Source organism: Antechinus flavipes, chromosome 4 (genome assembly GCF_016432865.1).
Source record: "Antechinus flavipes isolate AdamAnt ecotype Samford, QLD, Australia chromosome 4, AdamAnt_v2, whole genome shotgun sequence".
Classification (NCBI taxonomy): domain Eukaryota; kingdom Metazoa; phylum Chordata; class Mammalia; order Dasyuromorphia; family Dasyuridae; genus Antechinus; species Antechinus flavipes.
The window spans coordinates 107,423,087-107,444,480 of NC_067401.1; positions in this window are offsets into that span (position 1 = coordinate 107,423,087).

Genomic DNA, 21,394 nt, shown 5'->3' on the forward strand with positions numbered 1-21,394 from the left:
TCACTAGAAGAGAATCTTATGAATTTTCATTAAAAGTCTTACTATACTAGGTCCAACCTATGGCAGATGCAGAGATCCAATTATCCAAATGGCATGATTACCCCACCAGTACGTCTTTCTGGGCCTCATGGATGGTAACTTTATTCATAACCAAATGCAAATAGAATAACAAATAATTTATGCAATGGATTTAACCTGATAGTCAATTCAGATAAAGAAGATTTCTTGTTTATCAAGTCACAATATATTCATTCTAAATCAATTGGATGATCCCAGAAAAAGTAGGAGACAATCTCAGCTGCGACATGGACTAGGAGAGTGACTATGGGCAAAGCAAAATATTTGAGGGAGCTCATTTTGCTCATCTATAAAACAAGAATAATATTTACACTACTTTAAAAATATTTTTTTAGCAAATGTTTTGTAAATCTTACTTTATAAATCTGAGATGGTGTCATTCATCATAGCCTTAGAGAATAGAACAAATAGCTGAAATATATTTTTTTTATTTAATATAAGGACATTGTGTAATTAGAAATACCCCAAAATTAAATTAGTTCTCTCCAGAGATAATGAATCTTTTGGTACTGGAAATATTCAAACAATATATGAATAGCTATTTGATAACAAAATTGTAGAAGAGATTCATGCATCACATAATAATCATTTCATGTTTTTGCCCAACAGAGCAATTCTGTGGTTCTATTACTTTGTGAACTGCCCCCACCTGGAGCCTATGGGACTTCTCAGTTTTACCGGATTCCCACCTGATAAAAGGAAAGCCCTAGTTGCTTCCATGAAGGCAGCCCCAGCTTTTCAGAAGGAAGTAGACAGCCCTGAATCATGCCATCATTGGGTTCTTGCACTGAATTTGGGGGCAAAGGGAAGCTTCAGGTCCCTTTGTAAGCAGGTGTTGAAGGGAGGAAACAGATATGTGCTTTCAGAAAGAAACCCACAGGATGGGCAATGACCCCCCACAGAGTCCCACAGAAATCATCCTAACAATCTCTCCTGCTCTTTCCCTGAGTTATTTTATCTGGTTTGTTCCTGACCTTTGCCCAAAACAATACATGAATATAAACTCATAGGAAGTCCTGGGCATGATAATAGCTGCCCCAGAATTAGGAAGAAAACATACCTGGTAATTCTGTTTGAGTCCTGAAGAAGAAAGTACCAAAGAGGAGTTGGGGGGAAATAGATGTTATGTGCATATGGAGAAAGAAACATGAGTTTCAATTTTTACATTTTTGCCACTAAAGTAATTTTGTTGCTGTGTCATGTTTCAATCATATCTGACTGTGACCCAATTTGGATGGGTTTTTGTTGTTGTTGTTGTTGTTGTTGTTGTTGTTTATTTTTTTGGCAAAGATAATGGTGTGGCTTACCATTTTTTTTCTCCAGTTGATTTTACAAATGAGAAACTTAGAGTAAATGAGTTATCCAGGGATACAGAGCCAGATTTTAATTTATGAAGATGAGACTTCCTGATACCAAACCCAGTGTTCTATCCACTATACCAACTAGCAGCCCAAAGTAACTTCAGAAGTAAAGTAACTTACCTACTCTTAGTTACCACTTTCTCATCTGCCAACAAACATACTTTATCCTTTGTTTTGGGGATCAAGGAGACCTTGGGTGGAAAGTAGGTTGAAAGAGTAAATTAACATAGAAATGGGAGAATTTCCTTTTGTTTTGACTTGTGATTTCATCAACATAAGAGATTCTAAATTGGAAAACTCCTCTGCCAAAACACATCAACAATTGTTTGTAGATTTTAGTCTTGGAAAATTGCCCAAGATGTTGAAAAACAAAGTGTTACCCATTGTCATGTATATAGTATAATGTATAGCAGAGAAAGGACTTGATTTCTCACTGCAAGACCGATTTTCTATCCAGTTTCTTATTATTTTTCACATGGGTCTCAAATCACTGTCTAAATCCAACAAGAACAGAGGACAGTATATTAATGTAATCAGTTTAGCCCTTTTTTTTCCTTTTATATACAGAAAGAAATAGAGATCAAGCAATGATTCAGCTCATTTAGGTTGTATAAGAAAACCCATCTGGAACCCACAAAATAAAAATCCACTTTAGCACATGAATGACAGTTTGGCTTTGATATAGTAATACTGAGTGGGATCCTTGCCAGTTGTCCTTCCCTTGGGGTAGTGTAGGCTTGACCTCTATGGCCCTCTCTTACCTGGACTCTACAATGTCACAAATGTTCCAGTACAAAGAGATCTCCAACTGCCCAGGCTGCTTCCTCCCAAATATGTCATGGATGAGTTCCCAATGTTGTTAATTAAAAACATTGAGACTATGGTTTGGAATGTGTCAGAGATTCTGACAATGATCAGGATAATGACCCCCCTTCCTCCATATCACTCCTCTTTCTTTTTGACCAGAGAAGTGAGTCTTCAAGTTGTCAGTGACCACAGGTTAGGGTTCTTAATGAAGAAAGGCAAGTTTATTGGTCCCCTAGCACAGGAGTTGCTGCTATGGAGAAGTTTCACAGGGGTTAATTAGCAATCATGGTTATCATGGAAAAAAGTAACCATTTTTGCACAAGTGGTCTCAGTTCTAGGGGCCTTAGAGATTCAAAGGATATGATGTCATCATAATAACAACCCAAATTTATAGAGTGCGAGATATATATATATATATATATATATATATATATATATATATATATATATATATATATATATATATATATATATATATATATAACACTTTATGGTCATTACCCCATCTGCTTCTCTATGAGATAGGTAACCCAATTATTAGTATACCCCTTTTATGTATGAGGAAACTAAGGCACATAAATGTTAAGTGCCTTGTCTAAGATCAAGCAGCTATTATGTAGCAGAAAATAAATTCCATGCCTTCTGATTCTAAGTCCAAATGTTCCAAACTCAGTGCTCCTTCAATTATATTAAACTTTTCCGACCATATCAGATACAAGGACAGGTCACTCTGCCTCCAATTCTCATTCCTTTTTTCCATTTTAAAAATGTTTATTGATGATTTTTTTCCCTATCACCATAGTTTTCCCTAATATTCCTCTACTGTTCTTCCCAGAGAGACATCCCTTATAACAAATAACATCTTCTAAAGATGAAAGAAAAGCAAAAGAAATGGAAAAATTAACATAATCAATCAATACATTGAAAAAATCCAAAAAACATTTGCAATGCACAACATCTGTTGATCTACCACTTCCACAAAATAACAGATTGGGAGCATCTTCTCATCTCTTTTTTCAAGTCAGGCTTGATTTTATAATTTGACAATATTTGCTTTTCATATTTTGGTGTATGGTTGTTCTTTCCATTTACATTGCTGCAATCACTATGTATATTTTTTCTTGTTTGTTTCATTTTGCATCAGTTTATGTAGATATTTCTATGCTTCTCTATATTTATCATATTCATCATTTCTTACAACAAAGTCATATCCCATTATATCCATATTCCTCAGTTTCCTCATATGTAAAAATGAAGAAGTTTGACTCAGTGGCATCTGAGATATTTTTAGTTCTACTAGAGGGCTACTGAAGTCCTTTACCACTCTTAGATTCTGTGATTTTGTGATGTTGTGGCATGAACATTGGATACAAATCAGAACTTTTATTTATGATGATGAATTCAACAAGTTACTTCTCAAAAGCCCAGTTTCCTTATACACAAAATAAGGAGGTTGGGATAAGTAATTTTCCCATTATAAATCTTGTACATAGATGACATACTTTATTATCAGCATATTCCTTATCAGAGGCAGAAATGTTATAAGGAAGTAGTTCTATAATCTAGGAAACAAGTCTGCTTTGCCGAGTCCCTATCTTCTTTTCTCCCCTTCTGATGAGATACACTATGGGTTCTCTGTTCTTAAGGGCCATTTAAGCAATTTCTTCTGCCTCTGTCTCTCTAGAATGGTCCCATACTCTACTGGATCATAATCTATCATTGATATATTTCCCCTGGCATATAATAAAGTGCCTTATTCAGATAGAGGTTGGAATAGATGGTCTCCAGAGTTCCTTCCAACCCTGAGAATATGTGATTCGATATATAATATGTTTGACCGATTTAATGTAATCTAATTTGAATAAAGTAGAAGTCAATAAACATTTATTAAATATTACTATGTCAAACATTCCAGAGCATCATTATCTTCACCATCACTAACATTTTTGCCAGGGTATTAGAGTATGCCGAACATTTTCCAATTAATAAATATTTATTAAACATGTACTATGTACCAACTGTTATGCTAAATGTAGGAGATATAAAGAAATGTAAAAATAGTACCTGTTCTCAAGAAGCTTATATTCTAATGAGTGAAATAGCAGGGAGCTGAGGGAAGATACAGGAAAGAAAGAGTTAACAACCTCATTCTTACTCTGCCTCAAAGTATGCAGAGTTCTTTCTGAATTTTCTCAAGTCATAGCCAGTGTAATGCTTCCCCTTCACTCAGGTGGCTAAATTATTTGAGTTAAGATTAAGACCAGAGATGATATGCCAGAGTACTCAATGTGAGAAAAAGCTTTTAATTCCTCCTTGAATCTTTAAATCCACTATAAAGACATTGTCTAGACTGACTAACTTTCAGTAAAGAAGCTTTGGATCCAGAATATTTTTTAGTCAAGTTATCTCCATATTCACTGATTGTGTTAATGATTATGTATCCTCTCCCAGCTTGGAATTTGGAGGATCCACCACTTCCCCAGAGAGTTGATGCAGTTTTTGTTTGCTAGTTTGTTTCTTTGTTTGTTTTTTCAGAAATGCCAATCACTTTTAGATTTTAGAATTTAGTTTTTCATCTCTTCATGAAAGTGTTTACTCAAAATCAGATGATAAAACTGAATCAGATTTGAATTGTTAAAACAACCAATTCATGTTGCCCATAAACTACTAAATCAAGGCACTAAGATTATAAACATAAAATTAATAGAGTGATATGTGAGGTAATTTAAGACCCCCTGCACTTGGAATCAGAATATCTAGGATTAAGTATCAATTATTCCAGCTGGATGACAATGAAAATGTTTCTCCACTCCTGGATCTCAGTTTTCTCATCTGTACAATGAGACATTGGACTAGATGATCTCTAAAGTACCTTCTGATTCTACAGGAAAGATCATTGACTCTGGAGTCAGAAGAAATAAGGTGAGGTTCCATTTGTGACATTACTTCTGTGTCTTTGGGCATGTCACTTAAACTCTCCAGGAACTCAGTTTCCCTGTCTCTAAAATGAGGGGCTTTGCTTGTGTTCTAAGACTATGATCCTATGCTATTATAAAATTTGAATTTCTATAACAAAATTGGTAATCACAAAAGCCCTTGATTCTTCCTTCACAGATATGCACAATTTCCCCAAAGCAGGCTAGACCTCTTCCAATATACCAATTCCTTCTGCAAAGTTTCTAGAAGCTCAGATCACTGATTATACACCTCCTGCCCCATGGTCTCCATTTTATGCACATTTGAGCCCGCTAGATCCTTGGCTTAGGGTTCTGCTCTTAAGAAAAATAAATTAGCTTTCTAGGGTCTTCCTCAACCTAGCAATGTTAATAGAATAACATTGTCCAAATTTATCTTCCTCTATTCGGTCCCAGTCCTAGAACCTCAGATATCCAAAGGGAAATATCTGATACTTAGCAGGCCAGGCAACCTACCATGATACCATTAGGAAGATTTTTTTGGATTAGTTAGAATAATTCATTTATACTGGGCTCATTTAAGTGTGTGTTCTGGGTATACCTGATGTGTCATGTCTTAATATCTCAAAAACATTTTGTTATTTTAAGTTTATTTTTAAGTTCATTTATAAATTTTTAATACTATTTAGTTCACTTTAAATTTCTTTAATTTTATTAAATAAAAATTGTATATTTTTGATTGAATATTCAATAAAAAGTCATCTGAAAAAAATCAAAACTCCTAGATATACAGCCTAATGAAATGTGTACTATACGTAGCTATAGACATTAAATTTCATACAGTGCTTTAAGAACAACCCTGTGACATAAGTAGTGTTAATATTATCCTACTTTTTATTCATTCATTTGCTCAACAAAATTTTATGAAGTTTTAACTATATGACAATCATTAATGCCAAGCACTAAAGGCATAAACACAAAATTGTAATGTATTTTACCAGAGGTGCTGACTCCTATGGGTTCTAGAGACCTAACAGTAAAATTTCACTGAACATTTATGCCTTGGAATTTGGCAAGTTTTACAAATCAGTACATGTTTTGTTATTGTTGTTGTTGAGTATTTAGACTTTTAAAAATTATGGAGAAAATGTAAATAATTGACATTAAACATAAATTAATTATATAACATATACATATAATTATGATAAATTAATTTAAAAATTTGTTGTGTATATATATTTTCTCCCAAAGATCTATTTTTTTTTATTTATTTGGGATTAAGTGACTTGCCCAGGTCACACAGCTAGGAAGTGTTAAGTATCTAAGGTCACATTTGAAATCAGGTCCTCCTGACTTCAGAATTAGTGTTCTATCCACTGTGCTACCTACCTGCCTCCAGAGAACTAATGGTTAAACATTTTCTAGCAAACCTTTGGTTTTTCCCCTCATTCTACCAGGTGAAAACGAGGACTAAATTGCTGAATGACTTTTAATATCCATTTAAACTCTAAATCTATGATTCACTGGACAAGTACACAGGTAAGAAACACAAAATTCATAAAGATAAGGGAGGGCACTAATTATTTAGGGCTAGGGGAAGTCTAATGGAAGAGATACCTCTAGAACTCAGCCTTGAAGGGAGCTGTGCATTCCAAAACAAAACAAAAAGCAATGAGATTTACCTTGTGACCTTGAGCAGATCACACAATCTCTCAGGCCTCCCTTTACTCATCTGTAAAATGAGATCGCTGGAATACAGGGCTCCAGAGGTCTTCCCAGTTGGATATCTAGGGGATACAACACTGGAGAACCTTCCAGCCATGTTGGGAAAGCCTATTCAGGAGCAGGAGGTGAGGGATAATATGTTATGCTAAGGGACAAGCTAGTAAATCAATTTGGCTGTGTGAGGGAATTGATGTGATCTTCCTGGAAAAGACAGTTGGTACCATACCGCAGATCCCTTTAACCACTAAGAGGAATAGTTTATATTTCATCCTAGTGTCATAGGGGACTGTCCAAATGGAGTTCTCTCCTCTTAGCATGATAATTTTCTTCTATTTGGTGCCAACCTATGTTAATGCTTAAGGAGATTGTTTCTGTAATCCCTATTCTGAAATTCCCCATTATTCTTCAAGGCACGATCAACCTTCAAGTCCCCCAAGCTCAAAACCAAGGGGTCATCCTCTAATCTATTGCCTTTGTCACTCCCTACCCCTAAGCCCATACCCAATCTATTATTGTCTTGCCAATTTTTACCTTTATAACATCTTTCTAATATTCTTCTTCTTCTCTTCTGATATTCCCATCACCCCATTACAGGTCCTTAACACCTCTCATTATTGCAATATCCTGCTGGTAATTTTGATATCCTTAATATGTCTCTTCTCACTGCAATCCATCCTGCAATCCATCCAAATCAATGTTTCTAAAAAGCAGTTATATCCATGTCATGACCTTATTTAAAAACTCCATTGATTTCTTGTTACCTCTAGGAAAAAATATAAAATCTTCTGTTTTACATTCAATACTATTTATAATCTAGACCTCTCATATCTTTTCAGTCTTCTTACACCTTGTTCAGCTTCAGGCATTCCATAAATTAGCAATACTGACCTCATCATTCCTCACACAGAACAAGTCATATCTCAACTTTCTATGGTTTTATGGGATGTCTCCAGTGGCTCAGATTCTTTTGTAACTCATCTTTTCTTCCTGGCTTCCCCAGTTTTCTTTAGTGCCACCTAAATTCATAACTTCTACAAAAAGCCTTTCTCCTGCCCCTTAAAGCTAATACCTTCTGTTTGTTGATCTCTAATTTGTACTATATATTCTTGTGTGTACACAGTTGTTTCCATTTCACCTCCCCCAATAAACAGTCTCTGGACTTTCTCTGTATTTCCAGTGCTTAGCACAGTGCCTGGCACATTTGTGTTCTTCAGTCATTTTAGTTATATCCAACTCTCTGTGACTCCATTTGGAGTGTTCTTGCAGATTTACTGGAGTGGTTTGCCATTTCCTTCCCCAATTCATTTCACAGATAAGGAACTGAGGTACACAGAGTTAATTGATTGATCCAGACTCATATAGGTAGTAAGCGTTTGAAGATGAATATGAATTCACAGAGATGAGTCTTTCTGATTCCAGGTCCAGTTCTCTATCCATTGGAGTACCTAAGTGCTCTGGCACATAGTAGGAGCTTAATCAATGCTTGTTTATTGAATATTGACTAATAGATGACATGTAATATAGTTTTGCTCCATGGTTCAGAACATATACAAGTATTGTAATTATTTTCCCATCTCCTGCTTCTTGATAAAGAAAAGTTTCTTAAGTGACTGTAGATATGGAATGGAATATGCATATAAAAGACCCTAAACAAGTACAACTGAGTCCATGCCTTCCTTCTAGATGTTTTTTTCCTAAGCTCTGGAAGATTTACATAGTGACAGGAGCACTTTGAGGGGCATCACTTGCAAATATTGGGGATTTTCAGTTACTTGTGGTAATGACATCACTAAGAGCTAGGTAAGGAATATGGGGATTTGGAAATGCAATTTGGCCTCATGCTTCTGGGGTTGCTTCTCAGTCTTATTCTGGAAAATGGAGATGCTTCCCTTTTCTCTTTTTCACTAGTCAAATACCTCAATGTCCTGTACAGTTCTTCCATTCTGCTACTCCCTCCCCTATTATGGTAGATCCCCATTACAAGAAGCTAGATGACAAAATGTTGGACTCAGACTCAGGAAGAGCTAGGTTCAAATTCTATCTTATATATTTAGTATGTAAACTTCCCATCAACATCTTAACAGCTTATTTTTGTGTATTATCATCCCTGTTTCATTGTAAGCTCCTTAAGGGCATAAACTACCTTTCTTTCTATCTTGTATTCCTAGCACATACCCCAGTATCTGGTACATAGTAGGCTCTTAATAAATGATTGTTAATTGATGATCCAACTTGGGCAAATCACTTAACTTTTCTTAGCATCAATTTGTTCATTAATAAAATGAGGATATTATTCACACTTGTGAAGATCAAATGAGATAGCATACATAAAGCTCTTTTTAACTCTTAAGGTAATATGAAAATACTAACTAATCTAGGATAGGAGACTTAAAATTTGGAATTTAATTTTAAATTCAATAATAGAAAACTATGAAATTTATTCAGTACAATTTCCTCATTTCACAGATTAGAAAGCTGAGTCTCAGAGAATATAAATAACCCTTTCAGTGTCACAGAAATGCCAAAGCCAAAATTTGAACCACAGTTTTCTGATCCTAGACGCAATGCTATTCCCACTGTACTACCCTACCTCCCAAGGAAAAGCACCAAGGAGAGATTGCCTCCTCCCTTTCTAGTGTCCTGGAGATTTCTGTTTTTCTTCTTTGTATTTCTTCTGTACACTTGAGATATATGATCATTAGATGATAAATCTTGAGTAAAAAAAACTCAAATTATTTAATATAATCCCTCCATTTTATAGATATAGAAACTTAAGTCCAAGGTCATATAAGTTTCGATCTTCAACATAGATTTTGAATCCAGGTCTTCTAACTCTTCAGAGACAATATTATTTATACTATGACATATTACCTTCACATTTGATAATTGAGTTATGTCCACATCTTATCTCCATACCTGATTATAAGCTCCATGAGATCAGGAACAATGCCTTATTCATCTTTTTAAAAATGCTATCAGGGTTAAATCACTTGCCCATGTCACAAAGCTAGTAAGTGTCTGAGATCAGATTTGAACTCAGATCTTCCTGACTCCAGGGCTAGTACTCTATTCACTGTACCACATAGCTGTCCCCTTATTCATCTTTGTATCTCACAGGTTCCGTACAATAACTCATTAACTTACTTAATAAAATTTTTGTCTCCTTGAATTAAAAACAAGAGAATAATCTAGGGGAAAACAGAGAGTAGAGAGGATATGACAAATGGGCTTTGAAAAAGGAAGGAAAAAGTAAGACAAGATATATGGAGGAGGCAAAAATGTGGGATGTGGCACAGGAGTAATGTGGGATGAGAAAGTCTGGGAAATATTTTTTAAAATGGAGATTTCAAAAGTTATCAAGCTATGCATACCCTTTGATCCAGCTACTGGGATTATATCCCAAGGGAATCATATAGGAAGGAAAGGAGCCCACATGTGCAAAAATGTTTGTGGCAGCCTTTTGTGTAGTGGCAAGAAACTGAAACTAAGTGGATACCCATCAATTGGAGAATGGCTGAATAAATTATGGCATATGAATGTTATGGAAAATTATTGTTGTGTAAGAAATGACCAGCATGATAATTCTAAAGAGGCCTCAGAGACTTACATGAACTGATGCTAAATGAAATGAACAGAACCAAGAAATCATTACACACAGCAACAAGAAAACTATGTGACAATCAATTCCAATGGACATGGCTCTCTTCAACATTGAGATGATTCAAACCAGTTCTATTTGTTCAGTGATGAAGAGAGCCATCTATACTTAGAGAGAACCATGGGAACAGAGTGTAGAACACAACATAGCATTCTCACTTTCTCTGTTGTTATTTGCTTGAATTTTGTTTTCTTTCTAATTTTTCTTTTTCTTCCTTTTTGATATGATTTTTCTTGTGCAACAAGATAACTATATAAATATGTATACATATATTGGATTTAACATGTATTTCAACATATCTAATATGTATTGGACTACCTGCCAGCTAGGAGAGGGGGTAAGGGGAAAGTGGGGAAAATTTGGAACAAAAGTTTTTGCAAGGGTCATTGTTGGAAAAATTACCCATGCATATGTGTTGTAAATAAAAAGTTTCAATTTTAAAAAGACAAAAAAAAAGGAGATTCCAATGGAATATAGGGGAAAGGTGGAGAGATTGTGTATTATCTCTTCATGACTAACATGCACAGAATATGAAAGAAAGGAAAGATTTAATATTTAGAGGGGGGACTTTGGGATGATGTTATTTGAAAACCAAACCAGATACTTCATTTGCTCTTAAAATAAAAATCACCCAAAAAAAGATTGGAATAGATACATTTATTTTTAGAAACTGATTGTGTATTGTTGTGTTTATACATTATTAGTGAAGTGAATATTAGACTATTACTTGGTTTATGTGAACTTTATTCTTATTCAAGACTTGGAATCCATACACTTTCAGGGAAAAGGAGACATTAGAAGATAATTTAAGCTACACAGAAAACCATGATTAATTGCTCAGGTGTTGCCTGTCCACATGGGTCCAATGAAATACCTAATTAATAACTCACATTTATGTACCTTTCTATATTGTAACCATTTTTTAATTAAACAGATAAACTATGATTAAGGACTTGATTACTAATGAACTATTTGATTTTTTTATTTTTATAGCAATTATTAATAATGAACTGGCATTTATATGGCATTTTAAAATTTACAGTGTTTTATAAATGTCATCTCATTGGCTCCTTGGAATAAGCCTGATAGGCAGGTGCTACTTCTACTTTTACAGATTAAATTGTTAAAAGTAAATTTTAAATTCATGTCAAATTCAACACTCCATTCATTATTTCACACTGCACTTCCCCTTCCCTTAAATTAAGGTGAAGATGGCTGGCAATGGCACAGGATGCAATTAGGTTATCTTGATGTTTATCTAAATTAAGGTCTTTCCCCAAACTTGGGCACATTCATTTGAAGATTCAAATCGCTGCTTGATTTGTACACTCTAGGTTCCAAGGTTCAAGATTTCCCTCAAGATCTTATTCCTCTGAGGCATTATGGCCATATTAGCTCTGGCCTCAGCACCAATATTGGTTTCAAGACGACAGAACTACTGCTGACATTGAAGCCACTAGGCAGCTTCTTCATCTCCAGGGAAACTTTAATATATATTCAGACCGAGGGACCTTGGATATATTTCCCAAATCAGAACTAGAAAGTAGATGCTCCTTCTTAGTCTTCAATAACTTCTTGTTCTTTTCCATTTCCATTCTCTTTCTTCCTTAGTCTGCCCTGAGTTTAAAAAGATGAAAGGAAGACATACCTATACCTGAATCCTGGCAACAAGTGTAAGTATTACCTAAAGTAGTTTTTTAGGACAATTTTCATTTTTAATGATATTTTCTGTCAGTCAGTACAACCTATCAAGGAATGCATATCCTTGTTGGCAAATCCATCCTTTTTAATACTTTGAGACCAATTCCAGTCTCCTTTCCTTATGAGCAAACTCTTGCTTACAACAATGCAGAGAAATCCAAAAGGATAAAATAAGAAGTCTATTGTCAGGAAGTTCCCTGTTTGCTGAGGTTTGAAATAAGACATACTTCTCAAGATATAGACAAATAGACATAGACAAATATTCCAGTGGCAAAGAATCCCAGATAGCAGCATGTTAGAGCTATGGAGAGTATTGAAAAGGGATGAAAAGGAGCTGACCTAGGGATATGAAAATGAGAGTCAGGAAAGTAAAGGCTTCATGGAAGAGAAGAGTATAAATATAGGTTTAAAAAAAATGAACAGAGATATATCAAGAAGAATTAACATGGCAGTATGTGTGGGAGTGGTATGTGTGAAAGACTGAGGAGAGAGGAGAACAAGTGGGGGGATACAGAGTAGGAAGGTTTGCATGATAGGATTAGCATCTTAAGACAGGAGCAATGGGGTCAAAATAAAGTGGAGAGCATTGATGTAACAAGAAACAATTGCGTTTAGATTTGGTTCTAAAGTTGACTAGCCCTGTCCTCATGTGTAAGTGAATTAATCTCTCTGATTCTATGTAGTCCATCTGTGGAAAATGGGGATAAATAACCCTAAAATGTTTTAATAATGTGAGAGACTGTTGTCTGTTAAATTATCATATTGGTTCATTCAGATTTTTGTTTTTTAATTCCACGTAGATTATTTTCTATTACTATTTTAAAGGAAAAAATCTATTCTGCTTTATTTAACAGTAACTGTTCTAAACTGTATGGAATAAAATAAACTTTTAGATTTCAGCTTTAGATTATCAAGGGGGAAGCAGCATGACAGTAGGAACCCTGACCAAGGGAACCTAGAAATCAGCTGCTAGTCTTGATTAAGCCACCAATTCTCTGTATGACCTTAGACAAGTCATTACCCCTCAATATTTTCATTTGTAAAAATGGGGAACCTGAAATCATTGATAAAGTCCTTGCAGCTCTGCCATTTTGTTGTTCTAAGTGGAAATGAAAATAACCTACTTAGAGTGAAACAGCAATTTCTGTCAGTTCAGGGGAATCCAAGAAAGGTTTTCAGGGAGTGAGTTTTGAGTTCAGTTTAAAAGGAGGAGACCCAAGTGTTGGTGGAGAAAAAGAACATATAAGGGGGAAAATACATATGTAGAGATGAATAGACTTTAGAGAGACAAGAAACCAAAAATATTCACAGAATCTTAAGATGCATAATTGCCATACAGAGTTGGGAAAATAATAGATCCTCTGTCCTCTGTCCTGATTATACCTCATCTGAATAACTGTGCTCACTTCTAAGCATGGCATTTAAGAAGGACATGGAAAAATTGAAGAAGTATAGAGGAAGGCAGACAGGTAGGTGAAGAGTCTGGAAATTACTTATTCAGCCACTGTTGTTTATTAAGCACCTTCTATTAATATGTCTATTAAGCTATGTACTAGGAAGAAAAAGACAAAACTAAAATAATCCCTGCCCTTCAGGAAATTATATTTTTCCAAAATAATATATAAATACATCAGTACAAAAATAGAAAATGCAAACTAATTCAGGAACAAGTAGAAGGGTGCTATTAACTGGATGGGGAGAAGAAAGTCCTTACTAAAGAGAGGACCCGTGAATAAAGCTAAGAATTCAAAGAAGTGGGGGATTAAGTGCATTATGAGTATGAGGAACAGGAGACCACATGGAGAACAATAATGAAAGCCAGAACAATCATGGATTCTCTCTCTATCTCTCTGTCTTTCTCTGTCTCCCACTTCTTCCTCTCTACTTTTTCTCTTTCTCTCTCTGTCTCTGTTTGTTTCTTTCTTTCTCTCTCTATCTCTCTATGTGTCTCTCTAACTTTGTCTCTCTTTCTTTCCCTCTGTCTTGCTTTCTCTATTTCTCTGTCTCTGCCTCTCTTTATCTCTGCCCCTCTGTCGCTGTGTGACTCCCTGCCTCTGTCTCTGTTTCTGTTTCTCTCACTCTTTGTGGATGTGTGTCTCTGTGACTCTGTCTCTCTCTGTGTGTCTTTCTCTGTTTTTCTCTCTGTGTCTCTGTCTCTGTCTCTCTGTGTCTGTCTGTCTGTCTCTCTCTCTTTCTCTTTCTCTTCAGTTATGCTTATTTGCCAGTCTTTCTTTTTCTCTTCCAGTTTATCTTTCTCTGGTTCTCTATCTCTGTACGTGTGTGTGTGTGTGTGTGTGTGTGTGTGTGTGTGTCTATTTCAGTCTTCAACTGTTGGTGGATGTTGTACAAGTTACCCCTGTTCAACATAGCTCAGAGTGGTTTCTGAAGTCTCTTTTGACTCTGGGAATACCTAAAGGAGTAGAAAGAAAGATAATTGTGGTTTTATATTTGCTGACAAAATTGGGAGTTTCCAGTGCTTTGATCAATCAACAAGCTGTCCAGAAGCTTTTAATGTCCTGGAGAGTGTTCAAATAAAAATCTGATGACCACCTGCCAGAGATAGTATTAAAAGAAATGAGCATTTGGACCAAATAATCTCCCAGGTCTTTTCTAACTCCAAGCCATATGATTCTATAAATCTAAAACCTCCAGTGTTGGAAGATACATGTGGAGCCCACCGGCACCATGTTGGCATTTCATTTGTAGGTCTGCAAACAAAACAGAATTCCCTTGATACAGCAGGGCTAAGGGCAGTGTACAATGATAGTCTGAAATGTGCAGTGAGCTGGGATGGGATGAGATGCCAAACAAATGAACTGATATTGGCAGTGCCTTCAGATGTGCTTTGGTTTTTACTCTTGTTTGCATGGGAACAAAAAAATTTAGAGAAAAATCAATGGAACAAAAATTGTTTGGTTCTGTGCTGAGCATCCCAATGGCTTCCAATATGCCTATAATTTGAATTGAAATACTTTGAATGAAATTGAATTGATCTTGGGATAAAGGATTTGGAACTACAGGGATCCTTAGAGACCAATAAGCCCATCCCCTTATTTAACACAGGAGGAGGAAATTGAGGCAAGTAGAAGTTAATTGGCCTGCCCAGGCTCACATAATTCATAAGTATGTGAGATGGGAGAAAGTTAGACTACAAGATCTTTAAATACCTTTTCAGTGACAATATTCTATTAACTTCTTATTAATAGAAAGGATCTCAGAAACTATTTAGTATATCCCATACCTCAGCATGAGCTCCCTCTATAATAAGTATCTATGTCATGTAGTAACTAAAGTACTAGATCCAGAGTCTAAAAATCCTGAGCTCAAATCCAGTCTCAGATTTTTACTAGCTATGTGAATTTGAGCAACCTAACTTCCTTTAACTTGTACTTACCTCAGTTTCATAATCAAGAAAATGAGGGTAATAATACTACCTAACTACCAGATAGTTATTGTGAATACTACCAGAGTTATTGAATACTATTGTGAATAAGTACTGGAGTATTGTGAAGATAAAATGAGATAAAATTTGTAAAGTGTAAAGATGTAAAGACACATCTATATCTATAAATTATATATATATATATGTATAAATATATATATACTCACATACACACATATAAATACATATGTAAACATATGTATATACTCTCTAATATACTTATATATACCTGTAAATTAATACATATTATATATATGCATCTGTCTACAGATTATATTATACATACATATGTATGCATATATACTGTCTATATGTATATGTGTATACGTATATAGCATATGTACAGATGTGTGTATGTATTAACTATTACTGCTATGATTATAACTAATAATTGTTCATCTAATCCATTTCCCCAAACCCTCCAATGATGGGAAATTCTCTAGGTCTTAAGGTTAGTCTACCTTTGTTGAATATCTTATATTCCTCCTATTGGTCTTAATTCTCCCCCTCTGAGGCCAAGAGCAATTGTAATCTTTCTACCAGATGACAGATCTATATTTATATTTAAACACATCTATTATATGTCCTCTAAGTCTTCTCTTTTCAGGTTAGCATTCCTAATTTCTTTAACTTGCTGGCAGATACATAGTTTGGAGTTTTCTTATCATCCTGTTCACTGCTCTAGTTTCAGATATTTCAATGGATCTATGATTTTGTGGATGAGGCATTGATGGGAAGCCAAATATATCCATGGCTTTTTATCCTGTTCAGTTCTTATCCATGTTCTCCAGAAAGTCCCACAAAGACTATCCACCCAATATGCTGAAAGATTAGTCCTGGTTATTTTTTTTTCATTTTGAGGGTAACAAAGAATCAACTGGACTACCCATCTTTCAATTCATGACCAGCCCACCTCCTTTTCCATCATGCATTTTTTCATTGATATCCTTTACATCTCTTCTCAAGGTTAGGTTATCACTGGAAATGTGCTTCAGCCTACTGGTGATCATTCTGTGGTTTTCCATTTACTTTTGGGTTATGAGCAATATCAATTCCATAATATTCTAAGATTTACCATTGTAGACCATCATTGGCAAAACACTTTTGTTTAAAAGGGGCTCTTTGTACTTCTAAGCAGCTTAAGGTTATTAAGAGCTTTGTGCCATTTCCCAAATGCAATCCATCCTTTTCTCTCCCTCCTGTTATGCCAAATTCATTGCTTCTCTAGGATTATCAGGTTAAACAAGCTTGGAAACACTTAGAGTCTGATACTCACTAAGTTTGAAACTAAATTTTGAAACTTCTGATACTAAGTTTGAAACAAATTATTTAATGTCTCTGAGTTTCAATTTTCTTATTTGAAATTTAGACTTAAAATATGTAATAACAATGTCACAGAGTTGCTGTGAGGACAAAACAAACCCCAACATATGAAATGCTTTGTAATGTGTCACCATATAAATGTCATACTATAATCATCATTAATTTATGTACCCATTCCGAATGCAACATTATACTACTTCAATGGATTGACCATCCTATTGCATGTTACTATGTCAACATTAGGCATTTTCATTCATGTAATTTTTCCTTGACAAGTTCAATCTCTTTTGAATAGAAATGGATCTCAAGGTCATGTTCTGGAGTTTGAGCCCTTCATTATAATATTAAATATAGATAATAGCTTGGAAAATTTCACAATCCATGGGGAACCCTTCTTCCATTTGGATCTAAACAAAGCATTCTTCAAGACTGTTGAAAACACCTTTGGTGAGCATATATTTTAATGCCTTGACTATTGTTAACAAATAGAGTATTATTGACTAGAATTGCCTGTGTGATTGTATTAATCAAAGAATATTGTATGATCTTTATATAAATTAAAGGTTATTTTATGGAGAAGACTAGCTTTGTTTTGCCCTCCTACAAAGTTGAATGCTTTTTATTTTGACAAAAACTCTATTGCATGCAAAAATCATTTATGCACAGTTAGATATAAAGATGTCTCGTTGAGTGTCTTCTGTTCATATATTTTCCCAACTCAAGATCAGATCACAGAAATTAAACCACAATGCCAGAGGTTCTCTGCTCATGGCAGTTTTGGAGAGAGAATTGTAGCTTAGAAGTAGAAACATTTAAATGGCTTAAGGACAACACTGTATCTATAGAACAAGAACATTCATTCACAACCCTGCCTCTGCTCTGATTGATGGAATTTGAGGATTGAATATAGTGTTTATCCCAGAGCTATATATCTGGGTAGACTACCAGCTCTGATTTTTTTTTTTGAGTGAAATAACAACTGATCTTGACTCATACATACTTATGTTTCTCTTACTACTCCACAAGCTCAGTTTATCCTGTTCGCTTTCCCCTTCCAAAGAATTCTCCCTCTTTTGACCAATAAGTTCCATCCCACAATGTAAGTGTTTAGGCTAAATAAAGTTCTAGGTTACTCTGGAATTTCAGATCTAAAATATATGTCATCTGACTCACGAGAGAGAAGCCGTTTGAACTCTTACCTCAGAATTCAGTCATTCTTTTCACAAAAAGTTAGAATACTGACCAAATCCTTAGTATTAATTACATAGTCCCTTAGCACTAATTACATAGTCCCTGGGAGAGAATATAATATAATTGGACATTTTTATTGTTATTCAATCATTTTGGGGGGATGTATAACTTTGTGACCTCATTTTGGGTTTTCTAGGGAAAGTACTGCAGTAATTTGCCATTTTTCCTTCCAACTCACTTTTCAGATGAGAAAACTGAAGCAAATGTGGTTAGCCACATGACTTTTCCAGGGTAATACAGCTAGTAAATGTCTGAGACTAGATAGAAAAATGAAGCTTCCTAATCCCAGGTCCTGGGAATACAGCTCAAAAGGGGAGAAGGAGAAATCCTCAACAGTATAGTGCCCAAAGTGTATCTTTCTGGGTTAAATAAAGCTAGCTAAATAAAGCTAGAGGAAATGAGAGCTAGTCCTGCAAGCATCTAGCTGAGAGATGAGTTGCCCTTTGATTGTTCTCCTGCAGACTTAATACTTAGAAGAGTGCACAGTCTAGAACAGAGCCCTCCAGTCTTGATCCTGTTTCCCCTTTGCTACTGGCCACCACTGCTTCCCCCAAGTCCCCCAAGTATTGTGAAGCTGTAAGAGAACCATAGATTATAGTGCAAACACCAAGCAAACTAGCTGGACAATCCACTCCTCAAAAAATATCAATTCCCTTATCACTCCAAAGGAAAAATATCCTTGTTTGGGTGAGAAATCAAAAGGAACTGTTCCCTCATAATGTGTTTAATCCCAAAAAGACAGAGGTTTGACAGTATTGAGTATTTTCCCATGAAAATCAGTAATAGTGGGAACAAACTATTTTCAGTTTCTACCACATCTGTGCTGGATTTGCAAAGACTTTCTGTTGGTCTCAATCAATTTTTTACCTGATGGCAATAGAGGAAAGTAGAAAAGAAGCAGGGGGGAAAGGTGCTTAGATGCTAAGTATAGTTTTCTGAATAATAGCACAGATTCCACCACTGTTCCTTTGTCTATCTAGAATAGTGACTATAAATTAGGCAAAATGAAATTATGATAAATGAGGTCCAGGTGGTTATATTAGGATGGGCTAAGTTGTTTTATACATTTGCTTCTTAAACTGTGGCATAATTGAATGAGGGGATCACAAAATTATGACTTGTTATCAATAAATGTTTGATTTGCATGTCTATTTTTCATAGACCTGGGGTCACATAAACATTTCTCATGGGGGAGGGGGATCATGTTTAGAAAAGGTAAGAAAATCTGGTCTAAGTAGGGGAAGGCCCAGCTTCAAGATTAAAAGATATGGGAGCAACAAGTTGAACGAGTCATGTAACACTTCTCTCTCCCTCCCTTCCTTGACCTTGACCTTCCTCCTCGTATCCCCATTGAAACTAGGCAAGACCTTCTGGGAATTTCAATATTTGCCTTCTATTCCCATGCACTGTCCCACTAGAAATGTCTTTAAGTTTTTGCCAGAGAACCGTATTTCAGGGTCTCCTGTACCAGTATGTTGGGATTGCCCCTTGGCATGGAATCGAAATCATCCCTAGTACTAAGGTGGCAAGAAGGTTGCAAACAATAGCTCACTCCCTGGGGAATGTGATAGGGATTCTTAGCCATTAGTGACTGAGTGGAAATAAGCATGGAAGAAATACTCAGGATGGGGCTGTAGGCACACTCAGAATACTCAGGTAGATTTTCCCATTTTGAGAGAAGCTGGGGTTATATTGCCCAATGACATAAGGTTGACCCATGATGGGTAGATAGCATAAATTTGATGTCACGGAGAATAGGCGCTATAAACATTCCTGGCTAACATTCCTCATAAATGTGTCATCTGACCCAGCCCTGATACTAGACATTCCTGTACCAGTCCAAGCTCAGCTTCTTTTCCCAGAAGGCTGAGTGACTGAACAGCAACTCCTTGGGCAGTGGCCAAAGGCAGGAGCCTGGGCAGTAGGGTCAGGTTGCCATCAGGCCTGCCATGACTGTTGTCACCACTGCCCCCATTCTGGTCTCTGATCATAGCAGCTTCAGCCCCAGCTGTCCCTCTTTCTCCTCATGTGCTTTTTTTTTTTTTAAATCAACTAACAATAAATGCAATGAGATTGATTTTTGGTCCTTCTTATAACTTCAAGATGTGGTCTGCCATATAAAATTCTTTACAAAAACCTGCCTGTTCCCTTCTCATATTTTCATCTAGTATGTTCTGAATATGTTTATACATCATTTCCTTGAACACTTGATAAAAATGAAAAGGTTGGCATATAAGCTGGTAATTACTGATGTTTTCTGGTTTCTACTTATGGATACAAATAATCTTCCATAATTTCTCCAATCTATTGGCATCTCCTCCATGAGATATTGTGAAAAGTAACTCCCCCTTCCTTTAAATATTGTGTCAAATTTACCCTGTATTTGTTCCAGGTATATTATTTTGTTTTTATTGTTATTTTCAGCCACCCTTCCCAATGTGATATTCCAAAGTATTATGTGTTTCTATCATTCACATAAAACTTACACATCTATATACCTCAGTATCATTTTTACTTTTTTCACAAAGAATTTTTACCACTAAGGTGTTGAAGTACAAATGCAATAGTTCCTTAGTTAATGATCACAAAATAGATTCCTATGGAAATGCTGACAAATATGTTCCATTATACCTCTGTGAATTGTCAGCCTGCCACTTTCTTCAATGACTGCTCTTGGAATAAAGCAACCCATTTGGATCTCAAGCCAAGCTTCATTTAAGACTGCTATCACTTCCACTGCTTGCCAAAGACCTTTTAAAAATATAGTGCCCACCGGTGAAAAATGTCTTCCAGATGCTGCCTGACCTGGGCAAAACACAAGGGACTCTGTTGGTGCTCATTTTATCCAATGTTTCTCTTACTGCAGCCAGAACCTTCTGCTCAAGTGGCTCTCTCTTTAGAGGAGCTAAGTGGTACAGTGGATAGAGTTCTCATCCTGAAATCGGGAAGATCTGAGCTCAAATCCAGTATCATGACTGTATGATCCTGACAAGTCACTCAATTCTTTTTACCTCAGTTTCTTCATCTATAAAGTGAACTGGAGAAAGAAATCGCAAACCTCTACAGTATATTTGCAAAAAATGGGGTCACAAAGAATTGAAGATGAGTGAACAACAACTGAAATAGCACCTGC